We start from the raw sequence: 7,547 nt of genomic DNA, 5'->3' as shown, positions 1-7,547 counted from the left end.
GGTACACCGTAAAAAATAAAATGTTAATTTTAACTTAAAGATATATAGCGGAGTTTCTGAGACATGCAAAAATATTAAGAACAACATTTTTTGTGTTAATTTTCATATTTTTGCATGTTTCAGAAAGGCTCCTGTACGTTTTTATATTAAAATTAACATTTTATTTTTTATAGTGTAAGAATTCTCACATATTTAAGATATCGACTCGCCTTTCGGTGACGAGAAGGATAATTATAATAAAATGATTACCGTGCGTAATTGTACGAAAACCAAATGAAACGCAGAGCGAGACTCCCTGTGGAGAAAAATTGCAAGAACTTTCGGTGAGGTGCACAACTTGTCAAAAGGCACAGTGCTTCTCGTTTTGTGATGCACAACAAACGAACGAGAAAGAAAGAGTATATCATAAAACAGAAGCGCAAGTGGCGTTTTGATATGCGCCGGGCTTACTACTCTTTTTAACGAGAGTGTATAAGCTGCTGGGACAGGTCAATAAAAACCTCGGCCCTTTCACCAGGGCTGTATCGAAGCGACTGCCTGCTCTTTGTGTTTTACCATGAAACTCTAAGCAAGCATAATATAGGTTTAATTATCCCTTCTTCATTTGTAGATCAAATCTTCTATCTGTATCGTCTATTTGTAAGTTAGTCATGTTCTGAAGATGATTTAATTTAAATCGAAACTTTTAGACAATACTTATAATTTATATACAGTTGTAATTGCACTTACATTGTGCCAGGTTTATTAATCCGCTCTGTTTTTGTTTATTTAATTTTTTTTTGATAAATTTTAAACAAACAAACAAACATACATTATTAATGTTAAATTATACTCAATTTGAGTTATTTTTAATTATTTCTATAGATCGCCATTGCTTCTATTTAATATGTCGTTAAGTTAACTATAACAAAGAAGTTAAACAATTTAGATCAAGAAATATATTAAATTTGGCTTAAATTTAAGGAGATTGTCTCGTTTAACGAAATACAAGACAAATACGTGTAATACAAAAGTTAATAATATCAATAATATCTAGAAAAAATTTTATTGACTTTTACCGTAGCATTTTAATGATATTTAATTATAAATTTATAGAATTTTACATTACAAGTTGAAGATATAACCTTTTTTTATAGTTATTCTATTTTAAATTGAGACACTACGTACATGATAGCAAATTAAAAATTGTTAACTATAAAGTAAACACTTAAGTTTGTCCTCGTAAAGTTATATTTAAACTAATCGTACAATTTACAAGAAATTTATATTCTTCAATGAAAAAAGCTAGAATATATGTGAAATGGACGATGCATGTAAATCAAATGAGCATCTTACAACTTTTATTTTATCATTTTGAAAATATTTAGTAACATAAAATTAAGAATAATTATATATAATGGCATAAAATATTGTTAGTAATCTTTTTATTCCATTATTTTGATTATTTTATATATTATTATGAATAAACTGGTTATTGATTAGAAAGTGAGAACCTCCTTAATTTAATTATCTATTAAGTTCATGTCATATGTTAATATATGTTGTTTATTTTGAAACTAATTTCAAATAATTCGACCACAGAAATAGGTTGATTACATATATAGATTGATCGTTTTTTTTAACTACATATTTTATATTAAAATAATATTTTTTTACAAATTTGGAGATCAAAAACAACATTGTTATTTAACTGAAGGAATTGATTTCGATTGGATCCTTTAATATTTTCTTTTTTAACAGTGCATTCAAAAGAAGTAAAAGCAGTCACTGAAATTTATAGCCGAGTATACAAAGAATGGTCTGTGATTTGTTAACTCATTATGTACCAAAGTCACGAACGCTGCGTTATTTTCTTTTTGGCATTTGTTTTATGGCGTTTCTTTCAACATTAATAATATAATAATTCTCGCACGAACACACGCGTTAAAGTTAAAATATGACTTCTCGGGACATCATTTTTCACCTCTTTGCGATTCGGACGTGTCGGTCATTTTGCCCGGATGCAGATGGCGTGCGAGAGAACACGTCGTTTCGCATAATTCAGTCGCAAAGAAATCGTGCACGAGGCCCTCTCGTAATCCCACATCGCGATTATCGCTCGCGACGTGTATCAGTCCGTGACGTGATGAGGGGAAAATCGCGCAGAATGACTTCCTCCTCCTTCTTCTCCTCCTCCTCTTCTTCTCCTTGTCTCAATCTTCCCTCGAGATCCGTACCTGTGCCGAGCTGTCGCCGAATACGCGGTTTTTAACGAAGCGGACCACCGCGAAGAGCGAGATTACTGGGGGGAGGGAGGGATGCAACGGTGATATTGTTACGGTTGAAACGAACTTTCGAAGCAGGGCGAGAGAGAGAGAGAGAGAGAGATTAAGAAGCTGAAGAAGATTCTCGCCAAGAGTATAAAAAAAAGCAACCGCTCGAAGGGATTCGCAATAATCGGAGAGAGTTCTCTCGTTATTTTTGGGAAGGAATATTTTGAGAAGTAATTTTTAGTCTTCAATTGTTAAGCCAAAATTGACGACAATCATTTTCTAAATATATTTGATATATTTTTACGTAAAGGATATTTCAAAAGGGGTCGTCATGTTTGAATTTTAAATTTAAGATATAGGACACAAATTTGAAGTCAATATTTGTTTACTGACAATGAGAAAATACCGAAGAGAGATAATTACATATCTTGATAATTGTTAAATAATTTGTACAATAATTGACATGATAATTATCCCGAGAAATAATTAACGCAATGCAATTAGGGGTGCGATCGTTAATTAGCTGCGGTCGTTGATGTTTAGATTTCTAATTATTAATACCGCCTTGTCCAACATTGATTATGCCGAAATAATTGCGATGTAATTTAATTGCGCGCTCGGTGTAATCGATTAGTGTCGCGAGTGGCGGAGGTGGAGAATGTTGGGCTCTACGCTTTGCGGATTAATTTATGAGCCTCAGGATCGACTCGACGACGGGAGGCGGCTGCAATCTCTCTCGTGACTCCCACGTGAGCGATGTCGCGAGTGCTAATCTGCGAAAGATGCAATTCGCGAACGAGTAAGGTTTTCTCAATGGATGTAAAAGGCTGAGCCGGAGATTCTCTCGTACCGCGAATGGCAATCTCGATGTATACGTGACTAATTGTCGTTCCAACGAGGTAGAACGTACACGTATATTTGCTTTTGCTTTTTGCAACAAGTCGGAACAAATATTTTGCAGCTTGCATAAGTATTTAGAAACAGTGTAGATAAACCGTTTTGGGATTTTTTGGAACTTTTAGATATTTGAAAAAAATTTTTTATTAATATTATTAAAGTATCTGATCACTCTTTGGATTTTATGGAATGTGGTACAATTCCAACACTTACTTCGATGATTCTTTTAACAAATTTTATATATATATATATATTAAATGTTTATAAAACAGACTAATACTGTTTATAAAATTATTGTATTTTCTAAATAAAATTTTGCCAATATTAAATGTTAAATAAAATTTTTTAAACTTGCATTAATATTAATAGCGTACGTCTTTTATTGCATTATTAAAAAGAAAACAGTGCCCTGCTAGAGCATTGCGACGAAAACAACAAACGAACATTGATAAGAATCGACGACATGAAATTAAAAATTCCACAAGTATTTTTTTATCGTTCTGTCTGGTCGTTAAATTCCGATTAAAACGCGAGAAAACGCGAATATCGAGACTGGCAGCGTCGTTCAACGTCACCGTTATCCTGTATTATTTTATGATAATTTTACACGCCATCGTAAAACTATTTGGACAGCGCGAAGCATCTCGGTATGTTATTAAAACAATTTTAATCAAAGTAAATTTAAACTTTACAGTGAGCGCGCCGTTGATACCGCCTGCGCATCATCTCTTTGTTTCTCGAAAGACAAAGGACTTGGCTGCTATGACTAGAATTATTTTATCCTTACTTCATTCTATTGCGAGCGAAAAAGTGTTATGCTTTTTGAAGTTGTTGAAAGTTGTTTTTGTGTTTTTGAATATAAAAAATGTTTTTTTAACTTGCTACAGTAAAAAGCACATACATATAAGTGAAGACAACATAATTTTAGGAAGTAATTTTAGAAAAGAATCACAAGTAAACATGTAAATTAGGAGATTATATAATCTTTGCGCAGAAAAATATACAGTAAAATACTTACGATTAATCAAGGATACATAAAAAACTTTTTACAAATGTAACTTTAATGATTTTGTGAGAAAATGACGTACAAAAAGTTGAAAAATATAATTTTATAAAAAATTATGAATAATTTAAAAAATATTATTTCTTATGGTTTCCTCAGTGATATTGTACATTTTTCATCCACGATTTGGCGAAAACCAAACAGAATTTTTTAAAATTTCAATTCTGTTTATAGATGGTATTTCATTAATTGAATTTCTAATGTAAAATGAATTAATCTAATATAAATTACAAAAAAATTTTTTTAAATAGCAATAAAAAAATCTAATTTTTTTTAAAAATCATAAGTTTTATTGAGTTAAAACTTAAAAAATGTTTTTTTTTTAATTTAATTTTGAAGTTTAATTTGTAGATATTTTAAGACACGTATTTTAAAATTAGCTTATTAATATCTATTTCCATTTGTGATATATCGTGGTAAAACAAAAAAATCGACACTTTTTAATTATTTATAAGCTTTAATAAAATTTCTTTTTTGTAATTTTTTATGTGTGTCATTGTCTCATAAAATCTCCTAATAATTATACAAGAAAGCCATAGTTTATAAAAAGTTTTTTTTTATATATCTTTTCTCAATTAACAGTAAGCGTCTCATTGAAAATGTCTTTTTTTGTGCACAAAACATTCATAACTCTTTAAGAGAAATTTATTTATTTTTACCAAGTAATGTACCAAGTATTTTTATATTTTAATAATATTAGAATGTTTTATTATACAAATTTGTCGTTAACTACGTTCAATCATTGTATCTTATTGTTAGAAGAAAGGAGACATACCTCTTTAGTGATTTCCATTCGTCTCATTGTTGATCGAACGTCACTCTTGTTCTCCCCAATCTCTTGTTCTCTTTATTCCAATGCACGTTTCTTACTCCAAACTCCTTTCAAGACGACCTTCAACCTATCCTCTTGACATCATCTCGACGATGGTACTCTGCTGCTGGCCTCTTCACGGTGGCTTTAGACCCTCATCGAATTATCTTTGGTAATTACTTGAGATACTTGAATTCAAAGCGGGCGCTCCCTTTTAATGGGCCGAAAAAAATCCGTATGACACGCTTCTTGTTCTTGTTCTGAGGATACCTTCGAACACTCCTCTTAAGACTTAAAAGGGCACAAGATTCAATCAAGGGTATATCAAGTTTCACCGCCATTACGGAACGCTTATGACTAGAATATATGTAATATTTATCATTTAGAAGACAAGAGAGAGAGAGAGAGAGAGAGAGAGAGAGAAAAGGGAAGTTAATTTTTTAAATAAATAATACATCTTACAACTTTCCCTTAAATAAAATTTAGTAAAATTCATTATAATCTGAAATTAAATATATCGATAAGAAAAAAAAAAATATATATATATATATATTACACATATATTTATATGTATATTGTATATAATATATGTACGTACATGTATAGTATATTATATGCATACGTTATTTTTAATAGAAAACCGGTGCAAAATAATTAGTTTGAGGTATTATTGTGTCTTATTAGATTTCCAATTTCAAAATCTTACACAGTGAACTTATTTAAAAAATTTATGATTTTATTAATAGATTTATCTAAAAAATTCTGTCATGATGAATAATTATGTATTCAGTTATGTATTCAGTTATGTATTCACTGTCAACAAGTTATTCAAAGTTTGTCGCAGCTCGAGGGAGTAGCGTAAATCGTGTCGTAATCCTTTAGCGTCTATTGATTAGAGCCGAGAGAGAAAGCCTAGCTACGATGTCCGGTCGTGATTTCGTCGAATAGGTGATGTTTAAAATTAATGTACCGTAACAGATTCCGTGTAACGACATGCCTGTGCCAGATGGACATTCACGAATTACCTTTTACGACTATTAAGATTGAGCCTGGAGCAAGTTGCAAGAGACAGAGAGAGATTAAAGACGGTCTCGACAATTTACGCGAGATGATTGCAAATTCAATTCGCGTCTCTCTGTAATCACAGCACTTGCATCAACAGACGTGGTAACAATGTTGACCCGACTGTCAATATATCGTCGGTTGAAGGAAATATTTTTCACATTTTGTCTTTCGATATTCAAAACGATGATCTGATATTTACTATCATTTGAGAAAAATGAATAGACGGAAGTATTTTGTCCGATATTAAGCAATTATTTAAAATAATAATTTATGAAAAACTTAACGAGAAGATCATAATTATTTGTAACGCGAAAAAATATTGGATAATTTAAATAAAATTTTTTACGAAATAGAATATCTAGGATTTAAAGGAATAGAATCAATAATAATATTGTAATTATATTCTTTATTATGTAGCTATATTCTAAGAATTTTCTAAACAAGTATTCATTTCATTTGTGTAATTTCGAAACATCATAGAGCTTAATTCTTAAGAGTTAACTTTTTTTTATTTAGCTCTCTAATTTTAAGGGGATTCTAAAGACTAGCGTCGGTCTACTTTACCGATTAAGCAGGACTTACACACAGATAATAATTTACATATCACTATCATAGAGCTTATACTACTAGAGGAGAAATGTAGCCTATTCATGCAATGAGTGGAAAGTGTGAGCAAGATTGAGAGACAAAAGATGTATATTTCTATCCTGCTTAGTAATTTTTCTTCTTCCTGCGCATGTGCCAAAAGAAGATAGAAGAGGACAGAAATACATCTTCCGTCTCTCAGTCTTGCTCACAGCTCGACGTTCGTATTCCCCCTAGTAGTATAAGCTCTATGGTCACTATATACTATTGTACTATAGAAAATGATACTAGATAATGTTTTTTTTTTAAATAAAACATTGTGTTTTTTTTTTCAAACATGTTTTTAATGCTTCTTACATGTTTTAAACAGTTATACATTATATTGAAAAAACATGTTTAAAACAACAAAAAATACACGTTAAAAACATTAATTAAGCATGTTTTAAACAGTTTAAAATATGTTTGAAACGTGATTTTTATCGTTTAACGCTAACATTTTAATTAGACGTTGAGTCCAATTCTAAGAACTTGACATTGTTTTTTTGTTCAAACTGTGGTTTCGAGAAAAATATCATCGGATATAAATAGATAGATTATTTTTAAAAATGTGAATAAATATTAAGGCTCTAAATTTTTAAAAATATGTTTCTTTCCTTTTTACAATCCCAAGCCACGATGCTAAAGGAAAATCTTCAACTTAATAAACGTTCAATGAACTAAACAGGGAAATACATTGTGACTGTTGACTTCTTTAAAAACTTATATTAATAGTTTAATATAATTTTATTAATTTTAAACAATTTTATTGTTAATGATTTTACAATTATTAAAACAAGAAACCGGTTGGGTTAGTTGAAATAATATAATAAAATAG

At 30.4% G+C, this 7,547-nt stretch overlaps 1 long non-coding RNA gene across 1 annotated transcript in view; it reads right to left on the bottom strand.

The window, feature by feature from the left end:
- Nucleotides 1-7,547, bottom strand: part of LOC108747930 — a 14,018-nt gene that overhangs the window by 2,809 nt on the left and 3,662 nt on the right. The window lies entirely within an intron of this gene.

This window comes from Trachymyrmex septentrionalis, unplaced genomic scaffold, assembly GCF_001594115.1.
Source record: "Trachymyrmex septentrionalis isolate Tsep2-gDNA-1 unplaced genomic scaffold, Tsep1.0 scaffold203, whole genome shotgun sequence".
NCBI classification, from domain to species: Eukaryota; Metazoa; Arthropoda; class Insecta; order Hymenoptera; family Formicidae; genus Trachymyrmex; species Trachymyrmex septentrionalis.
The sequence above is the reverse complement of the archived record's forward strand: the minus strand, read 5'-3'. Positions and strand labels throughout refer to the sequence as shown.